The sequence below is a fragment of the Pseudophryne corroboree genome, chromosome 2, assembly GCF_028390025.1.
Source record: "Pseudophryne corroboree isolate aPseCor3 chromosome 2, aPseCor3.hap2, whole genome shotgun sequence".
Taxonomy (NCBI): domain Eukaryota; kingdom Metazoa; phylum Chordata; class Amphibia; order Anura; family Myobatrachidae; genus Pseudophryne; species Pseudophryne corroboree.
This window is the reverse complement of record NC_086445.1, coordinates 481,862,850-481,881,490: the sequence shown is the minus strand read 5'-3', so window position 1 is coordinate 481,881,490 and position 18,641 is coordinate 481,862,850. Positions and strand designations below refer to the sequence as shown.

Below are 18,641 nucleotides of genomic sequence, written 5' to 3'. Positions count from 1 at the left end.
AGGTACAAAAGGTCGACATGACAACGGTCGACACACATGGTTGACACAAGGTTTGTTTGTTTTTTCTTCCTTTTTTTCCCAACTTTATCATTTACCATCAACATGGACTACGACTGGTAATAGCAACCTGTGCAGAGTGCAGAAGTAGTGAAGCGAGGTAACTTGCCCTGAGCGTGTTGACCTATTCATTGACAATCTTTTAATTCACACCCGTCTGGATGGTTTTAGGGCCTAATTCAGACCTGATCACAGCAGCAAATTTTTAAGCTAATGGGCAAAACCATGTGCACTTCAGTTAACATTTGCAGGGAGAGTTAGATTTGGGTGGATTATTTTGTTTCTGTGGAGGGTAAATACTGGCTGCTTTATTTTTACACTGCAATTTACATTTCAATTTGAACACACCCCACCCAAACCTAACTCTCTCTCTGCACATGTTATATCTGCCCCCCCCCCCCGCACTGCACATGGTTTTGCCCATTAGCTAACAAATTTGCTGCTGCGATCAGATCTGAATTAGGCCCTTAGACCTTTCATTACATGACTAAATTTAAGTTTCTGGCTCCTCCCTTTGAACCACTTGCTATTGTGCTGGAGGAACCCCTTATAAAACTTGTCCTCACAGAACGGAGAGCAATATTGTTTCCCCCAATACAAAAAGACATTATTGAGTCCTGCTTTGGATCACCCGCAACATTACGTCCATTTTTAGAAAACTGTCTAGCAAGCAATTGAAATTTAATAGCCCAAAAAGGCAGTACATTTTTCATGCAGGTTCAAAGTGTTCTAGGGCAAACCCCCCAACATGGCCCCTTCCACATGTTATACATTTCTTTCCTTCTAAAGATTACCTGTGCTGAATCAATGACAATAATTATTTAAAAAATCAATTCATTCATTCAATCAACACATAAAATTGCATATTATTTTGGGTGGAAGTTACTACACATACCAGCTTGACCTGCAACAGTTTTACTATTTGGGTATGCTAAAACTGTGGCAAGGTATGCTGGCATGTTTAGTTCCATATACACAAAAGAGAAGTAGACACTTTTGTTGGGGGCACTCTTATACCTCCAAATTTATATGATGACCCATCAGGGACTCCTCCGTGCGTCAAAGCCAAGTCCAGCCAAAAAGGGGGCATGGCTTCAGTAAAAGGGGGCATGTCTTCACGGAGATGCCGCGACCGCCTGCAACGCCTCCCGTTTTCGTCACTGGGGGGCACGGCCAGCACTCAGTGAGCTGCTGTCATGCCCCACAGTCACTCTGCCTCCCGTGAATAGATGCTTTGTGCATGCACTAAGCAGAGCAGCGAGAGACAGTGAAGTTTCTCAACTGCCCCCACACACACACACACACACACCGCGGGACACAGCGGCTCGCAGGAGGGACAGTCACAAAAAATGGGACTGTCCCGCGAAAATTGGAACAGTTGGGAGGTATGCACTCTTATCACTATAACTTTTTTTTTGGTGTACTGGATACTCATACACATTATATAACACATTTTAAAAATGTATTAAACCATTTATTAGTATCATCATATAACACAGATCTTTTTTGTTTTAATCCAGTAAGACAAAGACACAGATTGTGACCAAGAATTAGGGGTGAAATGCAACGTTGGTCAATAGGGACTGACTGCTGTGCACACACTGGGGTACCTTTATCGAACAGCAGACTTTTAGGTACACTATTTATAACGTAAACTTTATTTTCTCTTGCTTCCTTCTCTATATGCTCTCACTACAGGTAGTGATGTTTTTCCTCACCAAGGGAATCGATTCTCCACACTTGTCAAGAGAGGGTTAAACTCCTCTGTATTGACCCGATTATTATATACAGGGCATTCACTGCATTTTAGCACATGCTCTGTTGAAGATACCAGAAAGATAAGGAAAGAGATTTTTTCTGTCTCCTATTCATATTAGGTTTAACAATTATAACTGTCAATTAGTGTTTCCCACTGATATTGTTGAAATAGAAATGATCACCCACATTGGTTATCATATTGTTCAATAAGACAATAACATACCCACCAATTCTGCAGAGGAGTTTATATATTCCTTCCTTTATGACATATTAACATTAGCAATCAACACACTACCTATCCCTACTATACGTATTCTCATCATCTAAATCTCCAGATGACAGCAGATGCAAGATTAATATTTATCCATATGCACTGGGATTAGATACTCTCATGAATTAGTCACTGCCGACAAGCAAATGACTGACAGCAGATTTCGTTACCAGGAATCCGCAAATGTTGCTCCAACCTCTCTATACAGATGTAGCCACCTTTATCTTGACTGGCTGAGGCGTTTGTCCCGATCGTGCATACGCAACGTACTGGGGCGTAGGGAGGCGCGCCTAGTCACAGAGAGGCGTACCTAATCGCACGGAGGCAGACAGAGAGTTTGGCGTTACCTTTACGTGTAATACCTGCGATCATCCACCAGATGTCGCCTTTTACAATCACCACTGCGCATGCGTGTGGTCTCCCATAAAATACAATACTGAAATATATAATAAGGACTACTTTACTAAGCGTCTCATTACGCTGCATACAGTAAATACTCATTACGCTGCATTATTTAATACAGTAAATACTCATTATGCTGCATTATTTAATACAGTATATACGGTACAGACACAAATAGTACAGCATACAGTATATGATCCATATACAGTACTTTATGAATATGTGAGCGTCTAAGTCCAGCAGACAAAACAACATAAAATCAGTAGTGTACACTGTCGCAAATGGACGTGTTAGAAGTTCACTATTGCCTCTTGAGATTAGGAATTTTGTACAGTATGTTAGCGTCCTAATTTCATAGCCATTACAGCATAATCAAAACCAATGGATTTATTCATCTGTCTGCGACGAAGTGGTGAAGTGTTCCGCTTCCTATACTCAGAGTCCCGAGTTCGATTTCTAAAGTACGAATGCATGTTAGTTTTTTCCAGACACTTTATTATTTTTTTATTCACATAAACCAGGGCAAAGCTGCAGGAGCGGTTCTATTGTTAAGGTTCTATGCACCGTACAGTACACATACAATTCTGTAGCAGGGCAGACTCAATAGAAATGGCTACCACCTATGACTCCTTGCCCCACGGAGGCCCTAGGCTACGGAGCAAGTAACAGTCCAGATTTTGCAGGCTATGGGGCAATGCTGAAGGAGCGTCACAATCCCCTAGCTAAAATACAGAGTGGCGATAGGAATAAGTGAGGTCTATGCACATTACGGTACACCGAACTCAATCGCACAGCACACTGGCAAAATGGCCGCCGCCCCTGAACCCCCACCACGTGGCAGGCAGTGCTCGGATATGGAGTGAGAGATGGCATAAGTTTTTCAGGCTACGGGGCAATGCTGAAGGAGCGTTACAATCCCCTAGCCAAAATACACAGGGACGATAGAGATAAGTGAGGTCTATGCACATTACGTTACACCGGGCTCGATCGCATAGCAAACTGACAAAACACAAGTTTTACATAAAGCAGGGCAAAGCTGCAGGAGAGTTTCTACTGTCAAGGTTCTATGCACCGTACAGTACACATACAATTCTTTCTAATCTTTCTAATTCTATAGCAGGGAAGACTCAATTGTAATGGCTACCGCATGTGACTCCTAGCTCCATGGAGGCACTTGGCTATGGAGCAAGTAACAGCACAGATTTTGCAGGCTATGGGGCAATGCTGAAGGAGCGTTAGACTTCCCTAGCTAAAATACACAGGGGCGATAGGGATAAGCGAGGTCTATGCACATAACGATACACCAGACCCCATCACATCGCAAAGTGACAAAATGTCCGAGGCACGTGAACCCCTGCCTTGTGGCAGCACTCAGCTATGGAGCGAGCAACGGCATAGGTTTTGCAGGCTACGGGGTAATGCTGAAGGAGTGTCAGAATCCCCTAGCTAAAATATACAGGGGTGATAGGGATAAGCGAGGTCTATGCACATAACGATACACCGTAAAGTTCCCCATGGTTTTGATTATGCCTTTTCTTTGAACACGGTATTTTCCACTGCCTCACCCTACCCCCATCCCACTTTCCCCTTCCCCCCTGGGAGCCTACAAAGTACATGCAGTAGACAGGGAGGGAGTTCCGATCAGGTTACAAGACATGTGCAACAGTATACTACTGTATGTAGGAAAATCCCCCACCCACTCTGATTTATGTGAAACCTGTGTGCACCCTTTCATTGAATGTATAACAAAGAAAAAAAATAATAAAGTGAATGTCACGGGAACATATAAAAAAAAAAAAGGTTGGCACTTTGGGACTCAAACCTGGGACTCTCAGCGTGGGAGATGGGAGCCTTTATCGCTAGGTTGGTATGGAAGAGGAGACAATTAGCTACCGGAGGGTACCAACCCCAAGTTTCTGTGACCCCCACAAGGCTCATGGCAAGCGTCGGAACCCATGATGGGTCTGAATTAACGGGCCCATTATAGTCTATGGGAAAATGGGTCCACTTTGCATACTGATAGCTCTGGTTCTGGGTGTCCCAGAGACTCGGGACTGGTACCATACAAAAGAGGAGACTCTTGGCTTTCAGAGCAGACCAACCACTAGTTTATGTGACACTGGAAAGGGAAACAAGAAGCAACCGTGTATCGGGTCCCCTCCAGTTGTCCGCCTAGCTTGCACAGGATGCAGGGTTTCTGGCTAGATAGGAAATACTGTACAGAAATGCTAAGCATGGTAATTTGACATACAGGAACATAGGGAGGAGTTTTTATCTCTCTCCATTATACTTAGGAAAATTACACTTGCCACTGTACGTTAGAAGCTGTTCGTGCTAATTAGTATACTAGTAGAACATACTGTACAGAGATACTAAGTACAGTGATTTGGCATCTACGAACTTAGGGAGGAGCTTTAATCTCTCTCCATTGTAATCTTTCTAAGTATAATGGAGAGAGATAAAAGCTCCTCCCTAAATTCCTGGGTGCCAAATTACCATCCTTAGTATCGCTGTACTCTATGTTCTACTAGTGTACTAATTAGCACGAACAGCTTGTAACGTACAGTGGCAAGTTTAATCTTTCTATGTATAATGGAGAGATAAAAGCTGCTCCCTAAGTTCCTAGATGCCAAATCACCATCCTTAGTATCTCTGTACAGTATGTTCTACTAGTGTACTAATTAGCACGAACAGCTTTTAACTGGATGCCAAAGCACCGTACTTAGTATCTTTGTACAATATGTTCTATTAGGGTACTAATTAGCACGAACAGCTTGTAACGTACAGTGGCAAGTTTAATCTTTCTATGTATAATATAGAGAGATAAAAGCTCCTCAGTAAGTTTCTGGATGCCAAATCACCGTACTTAGTATCTCTGCACAGTATTTTCTATTAGGGTACTAATTAGCTGTTCGTGCTAATTAGTACCCTAATAGAAAATACTATACAGAGATACTAAGGACGGTGATTTGGCAACCAGGAACTTAGGGAGCAGCTTTTATCTCTCTACATTATACATAGAAAGATCAAACCTGCCACTGTACGTTACAAGCTGCTCGTGCTAATTAGTACACTAGTAGAACATACTGTACAGAGATACTACGGACAGTGATTTGGCATCCAGGAACTTAGGGAGGAGCTTTTATCTCTCTCCGTTATACTTAGAAAGATTACAAAGGAGAGATAAAAGCTCCTCCCTAAGGTTCCTGGATGCCAAATCACTGTACTTAGTATCTCTGTACAGTATGTTCTACTAGTGTACTAATTAGCACGAACAGCTTGTAACGTACAGTGGCAAGTTTAATCTTTCTATGTATAACATAGAGAGATAAAAGCTCCTCCCTAAGTTCCTGGTTGCCAAATCACCGTCCTTAGTATCTCTGTATAGTATTTTCTATTAGGGTACTAATTAGCACGAACAGCTAATTGGTACCCTAATAGAACATACTGTACAGAGATACTAAGTACGGTGATTTGGCATCCGGGAACTTACTGAGGAGCTTTTATATCTCTCCATTACACATAGAAAGATTAAACTTGCCGCTGTACGTTACAAGCTGTTCGTGCTGATTAGTACCCTAATAAAACATACTGTACAGAGATACTAAGTACGGTGATTTGGCATCCAGTTAAAAGCTGTTGTGCTAATTAGTACACTAGTAGAACATACTGTACAGAGATACTAAGGACGGTGATTTAGCATCTAGGAACTTAGGGAGGAGCTTTTATCTCTCCATTATACATAGAAAGATTAAACTTGCCACTGTACGATGCAAGCTGTTCGTACTAATTAGTACACTAGAAGAACATACTGGGGATTCGGACTCATACAGTACTTGCATTTCAAAAGCACAGTATTTTCCACCGCCTGCCGCTAGCCCATCGCCCTTCCCCCCTGGGAGCCTGCACAGGTCATGCAGTAGACAGACAGGGAGTTATTCACATAAACCAGGGCAAAGCTGCAGGAGCGGTTGTACTGTTAAGGTTCTATGCACCATACCGTACACATACAATTCTGTAGCAGGGCAGACTCAATTGAAATGGCTACCGCCTGTGACTCCTTGCCCCATGGAGGCCCTCGGCTATGGAGCAAGTAGCAGCACAGATTTTGCAGGTCACGGGGCAATGCTGAACGAGCGTCAGAATCCCCTAGCTAAAATACACAGGGTCGATAGGGATAAGCGAGGTCTATGCACTTAACGATACCCCAGACCCCATCGCATCACAAAGTGACAAAATGTCCAAGGCACATGAACATCCACCTTGTGTCAGCACTCAGCTATGGAGCGAGTGACGGCATATGTTTTGCAGGCTTCGGGGCAGTGCTGAAGGAGCGTCGGAATCCCCTAGCTAAAATACACAGGGGCGATAGGGTTAAGCGAGGTCTATACACATAATTCTACAAAACGGGTGTTCATGTGCCTCGGACATTTTGTCACTTTGTGATATGATGGGGTCTGGTGTATCGTTATGTGCATAGACCTCGCTTATCCCTATCGACCCTGTGTATTTTAGTTAGGGGATTCTGACGCTCCTCCAGCATTGGCCCGTTCTTTGAACACGGTATTTTCCACTGCCTCGCCCTACCCCCATCCCACTTTCCCCTTCCCCCCTGGGAGCCTGCACAGTTCATGCAGTAGACAGGTAGGGAGTTCCGATCAGGTTACAAGACAAGATTTATGTGAAACCTGTGTGCACCATTCCATTGAATGTATAACAAAGAAAAAAATTATAATAAAGTGAATGTCAAGGGAAATCGGACGCTCATACTGTACATGTATTTCAAAAGCACGGTGTTTATGCATTGTACATACTTCCTTTAACACAATTACTTGCATCTCCATACACAATCTTGCGTCTGCATACACAAGTGTTTTAACATGTTCGCTTGTGTCTGTATAAACTATTTATTTATATTGAGAACTCTCACCGTCTGACCATTGGTCACCATCTATTAACATTACAGTCGTCACTGACCATTTGCCAGAGCTGTAGATCAATCCGCCGCTATACGATCGAAAGTACTGGATTAGTGGAGCATTAGCCACCCAGTGGTGGAGATGTGTAATGCATGCTGAGTATCTAGAATCGCCTCAACGCGCCTGCCTGTGATTAAACTCAGCAAGCTAAGCTATCGCCTTAGCTTGACTAAACGTCCGTCTAGGCGGAGAATCGGTAAAGATAAAGGTGGCTACATCTGTAATTCTCTTCGACACAATTGGGAGATTTAAGATGTTTAAATGTGAATAACACTCTGCATACCTTTAGTACAAATATTTTTATTATACAGATTTGTGTGCCATATTGGGATATTAATATAGCCATAAGTACTTTGACTGTGTCTAAGAAGCAACAATATGAACAATAAATAATAATGATTTGGTGGAAATTAATGACTGTAGGGACATGTAATTAACGCATCAACCTACCCTGTGAAAGTATAAATAATTGTATAAATATGTAAATAATTGTTTAATTATGATCTAGACTTACATGCTGCTAACACAGATATAACCACTATGATGTGATAATGTCACATTGACTGTCCATGCATATGAATGTTGGTTTTAGCAGTTTCTGCAGTTTGTCATATTGGATTAAGACAAAAAAGATCGGTGTAATATGAAGATACTAATCACGCATTTAGTAAGTTATTCATTTGTTACATAAAGTGTATGGGTTTCCAACAGACCCAAATAAAAATAAGATTTTACTTACCGGTAAATCTATTTCTCGTAGTCCGTAGTGAATGCTGGGTACTCATTAATAACCCAGGGGGAATAGACGGGCTCCGCAGGAGACATGGGCACTTTAAAAAAGAATTTATATTCTGGTGTGCTCTGGCTCCTCCCTCTATGTCCCTCCTCCAGACCTCAGTTAGAGAAACTGTGCCCGGAAGAGCTGACAGTACAAGGAAAGGATTTTGGTAATCCAGGGCAAGATTCATACCAGCCACACCAATCACACCGTATAACTTGAGATAAACATACCCAGTCAACAGTATGAACAACAACAGAGCAACAGGTCCAACCCTGATGCAACCATAACATAACCCTTATTGAAGCAATAACTACATACAAGCATTGCAGAAGAAGTCCGCACTTGGGACGGGCGCCCAGCATCCACTATGGACTACGAGAAATAGATTTACCGGTAAGTAAAATCTTATTTTCTCTAACGTCCTAGTGGATGCTGGGGACTCCGTAAGGACCATGGGGATTATACCAAAGCTCACAAATGGGCGGGAGAGTGCGGGTGACTTCGCAGCACTGATTGAGCAAACACAAGGTCCTCCTCAGCCAGGGTATCAAACTTGTAGAACTTTGCAAAAGTGTTTGAACCTGACCAAGTAGCCGCTCGGTAAAGCTGTAATGCCGAGACCCCTCGGGCAGCCGCCCAAGAAGAGCCCACCTTCCTAGTGGAATGGGCCTTAACTGATTTTGGCAGCGGCAATCCAGCCGCAGAATGAGCATGCTGAATCATGTTACAGATCCAGCGAGCAATAGTTTGCTTTGAAGCAGGTGCACCAAGCTTGTTGGAAGCATACAGGATAGACAAAGACTCTGTTTTCCTGACTCTAGCCGTTCTGGCTACATAAACCTTCAAAGCCCTGACCACATCAAGCAACTCGGAATCCTCCAAGTCAGTAGTAGCCACAGGCACCACAATAGGTTGGTTTATATGAAAGGATGAAACCACTTTCGGCAGAAATTGTGGACGGGTCCGCAATTCTGCTCTATCCGCATGGAAAACCAGATAGGGGCTTTTATGTGACAAAGCCGCCAACTCTGACACACGCCTAGACGAGGCCAAGGCTAATAGCATGACCACCTTCCACGTGAGATATTTCAACTCCACCGTTTTGAGTGGTTCAAACCAGTGGGATTTCAGGAAACTCAACACCACGTTAAGATCCCAAGGTGCCACCGGAGGCACAAAAGGGGGCTGAATATGCAGCACTCCCTTTACAAACGTCTGAACGTCAGGTAGAGAAGTCAACTCCTTTTGAAAGAAAATGGATAGGGACGAAATCTGGACCTTAATGGAACCCAACTTTAGGCCCAAATTCACTCCTGACTGTAGGAAGTGAAGGAAACGGTCCAGCTGGAATTCCTCCGTAGGGGCATTCCTGGCCTCACACCAAGCAACATATTTTCGCCATATACAGTGATAATGTTGAGCTGTCACGTCCTTCCTAGCCTTTATCAGCGTAGGAATGACCTCCTCCGGAATGCCTTTCTCCGCTAGGATCCGGCGTTCTACCGCCATGCCGTCAAACGCAGCCGCGGTAAGTCTTGGAACAGACAGGGCCCCTGTTGCAACCAGTCCTGTCTTAGAGGAAGAGGCCACGGTTCCTCTGTGAACATTTCTTGCAGATCTGGATACCAAGTCCTTCGTGGCCAATCTGGAACAATGAGTATCGTTCTCACTCCTCTTTTTCTTATTATTCTCAGCACCTTGGGTAGGAGAGGAAGAGGAGGAAACACATAAACCGCCTGAGGGTCTCTTGACCTGGCGCAATACTTTTGTAGCTTTTTGTTGAGGCGGGATGCCATCATGTCCACCTGTGGCAGTTCCTACCGACATGCAGTCTGTGCGAAGACTTCCTGATGAAGTCCCCACTCTCCCGGGTGGAGGTCGTGTCCCGGGATGAACACTGCTGACAGTGCGCTTACGTGATTTTCCGCCCAGCGAAGAATTCTGGCGGCTTCCTCCATCGCTTCCCTGCTCCTTGTGCCGCCTTGTCGGTTTACATGAGCCACTGTGGTGATGGTGTCTGACTGAATCAGAACCGGTTGGTCGCGAAGCAGGGTCTCCGCTTGACGTAGGGCATTGTATACGGCCCTTAGTTCCAGGATGTTGATGTGAAGGCAAGTCTCCTGACTTGACCACATACCTTGGAAATTTCTTCTCTGTGTGACTGCTCCCCACCCTCGGAGGCTTGCATCCGTGGTCACCAGGACCCAGTCCTGAATGCCGAATCTGCGGCCCTCGAGAAGGTGAGCACTCTGCAGCCACCACAGGAGAGACACCCTGGCCCTGGGGGATAGGGTGATTAACTGATGCATCTGAAGATGTAATCCGGACCACTTGTCCAGTAAGTCCCATTGAAAGGTCCTCGCATGGAACCTGCCGAAGGGAATGGTCTCGTATGATGCCACCATCCTTCCCAGGACTCGAGTGCAGTGATGCACTGACACCTGTTTTGGTTTTAATAGGTTCCTGACCAGTGTCATAGCTCTCTCTATCGGGAGATAAACCCTTTTCTGGTCTGTGTCTAGAATCATGCCTAGGAAAGGCAGACAAGCCGTAGGAACCAACTGCGACTTTGGAATATTTAGAATCCAGCCGTGTTGCCGTTACACTTCCAGAGAAAGTGCTACGCTGATCAGCAACTGCTCTCTTGATCCCGCTTTTATTAGGAGATCGTCCAACTATGGGATAATTGCGACCCCTTGCTTCCGCAGGAGTACCATCATTTCCGCCATTACCGTGGTAAATATTCTCGGTGCCGTGGAGAAACCAAACGGCAACGTCTGAAATTGGTAATGACAATCCTGTACCACAAATCTGAGGTACGTCTGATGAGGTGGATAAATGGGGATATTAAGGTATGCATCCTTTATGTCCAGAGACACCATAAAATCCCCCCCTTCCAGGCTTGCGACGACCGCTCTCAGCGATTCCATCTTGAACTTGAACCTTTTCAGGTATATGTTCAGGGATTTTAAATTCAATATGGGTCTGACCGAACCGTCCGGTTTCGGGACTACAACATGGTCGAATAATAACCCCCTCCTTGTTGAAGGAGGGGAACCTTGACCACCACCTGTTGAAGATACAATTTGTGAATTGCAGTTAACACTATTTCCCTCTCGTGGGGGGAAGCCGGCAGGGCCGTCGGTGAGGGGGCATCTCCTCGAAGTCCAGCTTGTATCCCAGAGACACAATATCTATTGCCCAGGGATCCAACAGGGAGTGAACCCACTTGTGGCTGAAATTTCGAAGGCGTGCCCCCACCGGGCCTAGCTCCGCCTGTGGAGCCCCAGCGACATGCGGTGGATTTTGTGGAGGCCGGGGAGGACTTCTGTTCCTGGGAACTAGCTGTGTTGTGCAGCTTCTTTCCTCTGCCCCTGCCTCTGGCAAGAAAGGACGCACCTCGGACTTTCTTGTTTCTTTGTGATCGAAAGGACTGCATTTGATAATGTCGTGCTTTCCTAGGCTGTGCGGGAATATAAGGCAAAAGATCAAAATTACCAGCCATAGCTGTGGAGACCAGGTCCGAGATCCCTTCTCCACATAATCCTCAGCCTTGTAAGGTAAACCTTCCATATGCCTCTTAAGTCGGCATCACCTGTCCATTGCATGTTCCACAGGACACGTCAAGCAGAAATCGACATAGCGTTGACTCTAGAACCCAGTAGACTCATGTCTCTTTGGGCATGTTTTATATATATATATATATCTAAGACAGCATCTTTTATATATATATCTATATATATATATACATATATATATATACATACTAGGGTCTCAATCTCTGCTGATAAGGTATCTGTCCACGCTGCTACAGCGCTATAAACCCATGCCGACACAATCGCCGGTCTGAGTAGTGTACCAGAATGTGTGTAAATGGACTTCAAAGTACTTTTACTGCATACTATCTGCAGGATCCCTGAGGATAGCTGTTAAGTCAGCGCTACCTTTTGGGCAAACATGACACCCTAGGGGTAGATTCCCTGTCTGTTCTCTAATCTTTTGTGCAATAAATTTACCTTAGCACTTAATTTCACATATCCAAACAGGTGTCGGCGTTGTCGACGGAGACACCACTCACACACACATTTGCTCCATCTCCTCCTTAGGGGAGCCTTTTACCTCAGACATGTCGACACACACGTACTGACACACCACACACTCAGGGAATACTCACCTGAATACAATTCCCCCACAAGGCCCTTTGGAGAGACAGAGAGAGAGTATGCCAGCACACACCCGAGCGCTATAAACCCAGGAATAACACAGTAACTTAATGTTAACCCAGTAGCTGCTGTTTATATTGATTTTTGCGCCTAATTATGTGCCCCCCCCCCCCTCTTTTTACCCTCTTCTACCGTGAATCTGCAGGGGAGAGCCTGGGGAGCTTCCTCTCAGCGGAGCTGTGGAGAAAAAATGGCGCAGAAGAGTGCTGAGGAAGAAGCCCCGCCCCCTCGACGGTGGGCTTCTGTCCCGCTTAAATATACATTTTCTTGGCGGGGGCTCATACATATATACAGTGCCAAATATATGTGTACTTTTGCCAAAAGAGGTCCATATGCTGCCCAGGGCGCCCCCCCCCCCCCCCCCCCCCTGCGCCCTGCACCCTTACAGTGACCGGAGTATGTGAGATGTGTGGGAGCAATGGTACTAATGTGGACCCCAGCATCCTCTACGGACAACGAGAAAAGTATTTACCGGTAGGTAATTAAAATCTTATTTTCTCTTACGTCCTAGAGGATGCTGGGGTCCACATTAGTACCATGGGGATGTACCAAAGCTCCCAGTACGGTAGGGAGAGTGCCGAGGTTCCTGCAGAACAGATTGACCAAACTTTAGGTCCTCAGAGGCCAAAGCATCGAACTTGTAGAACTTAGCAAACGTGTTCGACCCAGACCAAGTAGCTGAGACACCCCGGGCAGCTGCCCATTAAGAACCCATTGTACGAGTAGAGTGGGCCTTAACAGATTTTGGACACGGCAAGCCTGCCACAGAATAAGCATGCTGGATAATAAACCTGATCCAGAGAGAAATCGTCTGCTTAGAAGCAGGACACCCAACCTTGTTGGGATCATAAAGGACAAATAATGAGTCAGATTTCCTGTGACAAGAAGTTCCCTTCACATAAATTTTCAAAGCCCTCACCACATCCAAGGACTTTGAGGGAATTGAGGAGTCAGTAGCCACTGGCACCACAATAGGTTGGTTGATATGAAAAGCAGACACAACCTTAGGAAGAAACTGCTGACGCGTTCTGAGCTCAGCCCTATCTTCATGAAAAATCAAATAGGGGCTTTTGCAAGACAAAGCCCCCAATTCCGACAAACTTCTAGCAGATGCCAATGCCAACAGTGTGACTGCCTTCCAAGTAAGAAACTTGACATTCACCTCCTGCAAAGGTTCGAACCAATCCGATTGCAGGAACTGCAGCACCACATTAAGATCCCAAGGTGCCATAGGAGGCAGAAAGGGAGGTTGGATGTGCAGAACCCCTTTCAAGAAAGTTTGAACCTCAGGGAGGGTAGCCAATTGTTTCTGAAAGAAAATGGACAAGGCCGAAATCTGGACTTTTATGGAGCCCAAGCGTAGGCCCACATCCACACCAGCCTGCAGAAAGAGGAGCAACCGTCCTAGTTGAAACTCCACCGTTGGATATTTCTTGGATTCACACTAAAACACATACTTCCTCCAAATCCGATGGTAATGTTTAGACGTAACTCCCTTCCTAGCCTGAATGAGGGTAGGAATGACCTTTATTCGGAATGCCCTTCCGAGCTAAGATCTGGTGTTCAACCTCCATGCCGTCAAACGTAGCTGCGGTAAGTCTTGATAAGCAAATGGACCCTGTTGAAGAAGGTCCTCGAGAAGAGGAAGAGACCTTGGATCCTTCAGGAGTAACTACAGAAGATCCGCGTACCAAGCCCTCCTTGGCCAGTCCGGAGCAATGAGGATCGCCTGAACTCTTGTTCTTTTTATTAGCTTGAGTATTCTTGGTATGAATGGTAGTGGAGGGAACACATACACAGACTTGAACACCCACGGAGTCACCAGTGCATCCACCGCCACTGCCTGTGGGTCTCTCGACCTGGAGCAGTACCTGCAAAGCTTCTTGTTGAGGCGAGAGGCCATCATGTCTATCTGAGGTACACCCCATCGGATTGTCACCTCTGCGAACACCTCCGGGTGGAGGCCCCATTCTCCCGGATGGAGATCGTGTCTGCTGAGGAAGTCCCCTTCCCAATTGTCCACTCGCAGAATGAAGATTGCTGATAGCGCCACTGCGTGCTTTTCTGCCCAGAGGAGGATTCTTGTTACCTCTGTCATTGCCGCTCTGCTCTTCGTTCTGCCCTGTCAGTTTATGTAGGACACTGCCGTCACATTGTCCAACTGAACCTAAATGGCCTGATCTTGCAGAAGATGTGCCGCTTGTAGAAGGCCATTGAATATGGCCCTTAGTTCCAGAATGTTTATCAGAAGGATGGATTCCAACCTTGACCACCTTCCTTGGAAGTTTTCCCCTTGGGTGACCGCACCCCAACCTCTGAGACTTGCATCCGTGGTTAGAAGGATCCAATTCTGAATCCAGAACCTGCGGCCCTCGAGTAGGTGAGAAGTTTGCAACCACCAGAGGAGCGAAATTCTGGCTTTCGGCGACAGGCGTATCCGCTGGTGCACATGGAGATGTGATCCTGACCATTTGTCTAGGAGATCCAGTTGGAAGGACCGTGCATGGAATCTTCCGTACTGTAGAGCCTCGTAGGAGGCTACCATCTTCCCCATAAGGCGAATGCACCGATGAACCGATACTCGGGCTGGTTTGAGGACATCCCGGACCATTGTTTGGATCACCAACGCTTTCTCTACCGGTAGAAACACCCTCTGCACTTCCGTGTTGAGTATCATCCCCAGGAAGGGCAGTTCTTATTGTTGGTTCCAAGTGTGACTTTTGAAGGTTCGGGATCCACCCATGATTCTGGAGTAGGTGAGTTGCGAGAGCAATACTCTATAACAATCTCTCCCTGGACTACGCTTTTATCAGGAGATCGTCCAGATATGGAATTATGTTCACTCCTTGCCGGCGGAGGAGTAGCATCATTTCTGCCATGACCTTGGTAAACACCCTCGATGCTGTGGAGAGGCCAAATGGCAGTGCCTGTAACTGATAGTGACAGTCTAGCAACGCAAATCTGAGATAAGCCTGGTGAGGCGGCCAGATCGGAATGTGAAGGTACGCATCCTTGATATCCAAAGATACTAGGAATTCCCCCTCCTCCAGAACTGAGATCACCGCTCTCAGAGACTCCATCTTGAATTTGAATTCCCTCAAGTAGGGATTCAATGACTTTAGGTTTAAAATCGGCCTTACCGAACTGTCCAGTTTCGGCACCACAAACAGGTGTGAGTAATAACCCTTGTGTCTTAGGTGAGGTGGAACTGGAACAATGACATTTGTTTGGACCATTTTTTGAATGGCTTCCTGTAGGATAGCACTTTCTGTCAGCGAAACTGATTTGAAGAATCTGTGAGGTGGGAGTTCTTGAAACTCCAGTCTGTAGCCCTGGGTAACAATGCCTGATGACGCCAAGATGTGACTGAAATTTTTTAGTCTCGCTCCCACCTGCCCGATTTCCAGGCTGGGAGGACCACCGTCATGGTGAAGATTTTGAGGAAACAGAACCAGGTTTCTGTTCCTGAGAACCTGTTGGTGCAGGTTTTTTGGATTTTTTTAATTTTGCTGTCCGAAAGGACTGCAGCGTAGACGTAGGATAAGATTTCCTAGTCAGTGGGGCCGCTGAGGGGAGAAAGGTTGACTTACCCGCAGTTGCCGTGGAAATCCACGCATCCAAAGCATCCCCAAACAGAGCCTGACCTGTGAAGGGCAGGTTCTCCACACTTTTCTTGGATTCTGCATCCGCAGTCAATTGGCGTAGCCAGAGTCCTCTGCATGCTGATACCGCCATGGAAGTAGTCCTTGCATTCAGCATTCCAAGGTCTTTCATGGCCTCCACCATGAACCCAGCAGAATCCTGTATGTGACGCAGAAATAAATCAATGTCACACCTATCCATAGAATCTAAGTACTCTAGTAATGTGCCTGACCACTTCTATGGCTTTAGAAATCCACGCACAAGCAACAGTGGGCCTTAAAGCCACGCCTCTAGCAGTGTATATAAATTTGAGCGTAATCTCAATCTTGCGGTCAGATGGCTCCTTTAGAGCGGTTGAACCAGGGACAGGTAAAACCACCTTTTGAGACAACCTAGATACAGAAGTGTCTACTATAGGTGGTGTTTCCCATTTCTTTCTATCCTCTTCAGGGAAAGAGAAAGCAATGAGAATTCTTTTAGGGATCTGGAATTTTTTCTCTGGGTTTTTCCAGGAATTTTCAAATAAAGATTTCAGCTCTTTAGAAGCAGGGAAGGTTAGAGAGGATTTCTTATTTTCTGTAAAATAAGATTCCTCATCCGGCTCAGGTACCTTCTCAGTAATATGCAAAACATCCCTAATGGCTTCAATCATCAACTGCACCCCCTGCATATCCCCATCACCATCCCCTGTATCAAAGTCGGTATCCATGTCAACTTGCATTATTTGGGCAAGTGTACGTTTTTTAGGGTATGCAGGTGGGGTATGGGAGAGAGTAGGAGCTGAATCCTGTAACCCCTCTACAAATTTTCTCAAAAACTGCGTCTCTTTCTCATTATGTGACATCCTAGATGAAATCTGTGATATCATTCCCTTTAAAGAATCCACCCATGGGGGTTCGGATTCGACAGGTTGGGAAAGCACATTGCAGTCCCGAGTACATGGGATAGACTCTTCAGGAGAAGGTACACACTCTGCAGCACAGGATACAGAGCCCTTAGACATGGTAATGTGGATAAATACACACACACACACACACACACACACAGGAAAATGTCTGACACAGTTTCCCCCAGAGTACCTTCAGAGAGTCACAGAGTATAAGGAGCCAGCCACACAGCGCCCCAGTAGGCAGTTAATAGCATAAATGGCCAGCGCTGACTGAGTAACCTTAATAGGATAAACAGTACTTATAACACCCTCCCCCGCTGTCTATAACACCCTGGTACCCCAGAGGTATGCTGGAGTTATGAGGAGGGCAGCGCTCCCTGTCAGCATCTCATCTGTGTGATCTGCAGGGAGAAAATTGCGCTGGTGAGTGCTGGATCCGGTCTAAGGAGACGTCCCGCCCCCTGTAATGGTGTGTCTTCCCGCACTTATAGATTATACTGGACTGAGGTATTTGTGCTGCTAACAGTGGGATTAGCCCCTGTTAGCATAATTGACCAGTGTATGGTATGTTGCGCTGGCCCTGGATGCCCCTCACAGCGCCGTACACCAAGTGCCGCTGAGCCTTCCGGAGTGCAGCCTGTCAGAGCTGCGCTCCCACCCTTGTGTCGCCATTCCCGCAGGCGACCCGCTTCCCGGGCTGCCGGCGTCCTACTCACCACTCTTCTTTCTTCTGGCTCTGTAAGGGGGTGGCGGCCGTGCTGCGGGAGTGAGCGGTCGCCTCGTGGGCTTGCGACCAGCACCCTCAGGAGCTCAGTGTCCTGTCAGCAGAGATAGAGAACCATTAATTTCTAGAGTTGGTTCCTACTCCCCCCCCTAAGTCCCAAGAAGCAGTGAGGCTGTTGTCAGCAGCCTGCCTGTACCTAACTAAACTCAGAAAATAATAAAACTAGAAAAGCTCCTAAGAGCTCCCCTAGCTGTGACCGGCTCCTCCGGGCACATTTTCTAAACTGAGTCTGGTAGGAGGGGCATAGAGGGAGGAGCCAGCCCACACTATTAAACTCTTAAAGTGCCAGTGGCTCACAAAGGACCCGTCTATACCCCATGGTACTAATGTGGACCCCAGCATCCTCTAGGACGTAAGAGCAAGTCATTTTGTTTGCTAAACCAATATTTATAGCAATACTGCTAATTTATTCACTAGGAATCAGGACTTCATGAATGGTAGCCAGGTCCATGAATATTAATCATGCAGTGCCTCAGTGATGTAACTGACTAATAGCGAATTGATAGTCTGCACACTGGTTCAGAATCCGTAACATATGCCTCCAGTGTCTGTAGGAAGATGGTACACTTTGGGCCTAATTCATACTGGATCGCTGCAGCGGCAGCGATCACAGTCTGAAGCCCACTGGGGAGTGCGCGCGCACATCCCAGGAGGCCCGTGAGATGCTAAAAGCATCTCAGGGCTGCGATCGCCTCTGCCTGATTGACAGGCAGTGGCGGGGCAGCAGGCGGCATGCCTACAGCGTTAGAACGCCGTTGGTGAGGCGCAGTCCGGACAACACAGGCATGTCCGGACCGTTGTGGGGGCGGGCTGTGGCGGCTGTGTGACGTCACATGCAGCCGCTCTGCGACCCGG

At 46.3% G+C, this 18,641-nt stretch overlaps 1 protein-coding gene across 7 annotated transcripts in view; it reads right to left on the bottom strand.

Annotated features, from left to right (window-relative positions):
• The window catches only part of LOC135029617 (multidrug and toxin extrusion protein 2-like), a 486,356-nt gene that overhangs the window by 304,212 nt on the left and 163,503 nt on the right, over positions 1–18,641 (bottom strand). The window lies entirely within an intron of this gene.